The 1,591-nt window shown below is 45.3% G+C and overlaps 1 pseudogene; it reads left to right on the forward strand.

Annotated features, from left to right (window-relative positions):
- The first annotated feature begins 1,164 nt into the window (after positions 1-1,164).
- Positions 1,165-1,591, forward strand: part of LOC104858645 — a 2,185-nt pseudogene continuing 1,758 nt past the window's right edge.

Genomic DNA, 1,591 nt, shown 5'->3' on the forward strand with positions numbered 1-1,591 from the left:
TAGATAACATAAAATAGGAAGAAAAGGTCCAAAAGAGAAGAGGAAGTAGGGAGGAGGTGGGGGAAAGAAAAGAAGGGAAGGAAAAAAGTGAGAAAAGAAGTAAAAACAGAAACAAAATTTTTGTAAACAGGAAGGAGTGGAGGGGTGAAAGGGAAGAAGGGGAATAGGAAAAAAACAAGAACCAAGGTATATCATGTATGGGTACAATTTTCCAAAAATGAATATGACCATAATGTATCCCTAAACCACACCAATAAACTTAATGGAATTTAAAACACACATGTATAAATAAGCTACAAAAAAAATCCTCTTAGAAGATAAAATGGGCAAAAAACTATTTGCCTTGGATATGGTAATGGCTATTTTAGAAACAGTATCAAAGGCATGATATGTGAAACAATTAATAAGCTGGGCTTCATTACAATTTAAAAACTTCTGGGCCAGCGATTTAGCTCAGGAGTTCCACCGCCTGTCGTGCAAGTGCAAGGACCTGAGTTTCATCTCCAGTACCAAAAAAAAAAAAGTTGAAAAATTTAAAGCTTCTACTGTATTAAAAACAGTATGAAGGTCGGGGATTCGGGGATTTAGCTCAGCGGTTCGGTGGCCTGCCTTGCAAGCGCAAGGACCCGAGTTCAATCCCCAGTACCAAAAAAAGAAAAAAGAAAAAAAAACACAAACAAAAATCAGTATGAAGAAGCTGGGAGTGGTGGGGGCATGCCTGTAATCCCAGCATTCGGGAAGCTGAGGCAGGAGGATCTCTGTGAATTCAAGGCCAGCCTGGGCTACATAGTTCCAGGGCAGTCTAAACTACATAGTGAGACCCTGTTTCAAAAAATACCCAAAACAAAACAAAACAAAACAAAACAAATTAGCAAAAAGACTGAATGCCTCAACAAAGAAGATATAGCCGCGGACAGGCCGGTGCAGGACTGACCTGGGAGCCCCCTCCGAGTCCCCTCACGCCATCCCTGCGCCGCGGGTCCAGGGCGAGCGCTGACTCTTCTGTCCCTTCTCCCGAAGGGCTGTGTCTGAGCCGCTGGGAGCCGGGGACCATCTAGACACGGCGGGACCGAGCACAGGCGGACACCGAGGGCCTGGACAGCACGGACCATGGCGCTGAAGCGGTTAATAAGGAACTTAGTGATTTGGCCCAGTTGGGGGTGACTGTTCCACTGGCAAGCCACCATTACGGGACCTAATGACAGCCCCTACAAAGGTGGTGTAGTCTTTTTGACAATTCATTTTCCTACAGACTACCCCTTCAAATCAGCTAAAGTTAGCCGGGCGTGGTGGCGCACGCCTGTAATCCCAGCACTCGGGAGGCTGAGGCAGAGGATTGTTGTGAATTTGAGACCAGCCTGGGCTACATAGTGAGTTCCAGGTCAGTCTCAACTACATAGTGAGACCCTGTCTCAAAAAGCCAAACCCAACAGAAGAACAAAATACTACAAGCAGTAAGAGAAAAGAAACAAATCACATACAAAGGAAAGCCCATCAGAATCACAGCAGACTTTTCAACACAGACCCTTGGGGCAAGGAGAGCCTGGAATGACATATTTCAAGTACTAAAAGAGAACAACCTCCAACCTAG

Source organism: Fukomys damarensis, unplaced genomic scaffold (genome assembly GCF_012274545.1).
Source record: "Fukomys damarensis isolate Sample0158 unplaced genomic scaffold, DMR_v1.0_HiC HiC_scaffold_13, whole genome shotgun sequence".
Lineage (NCBI taxonomy): Eukaryota > Metazoa > Chordata > Mammalia > Rodentia > Bathyergidae > Fukomys > Fukomys damarensis.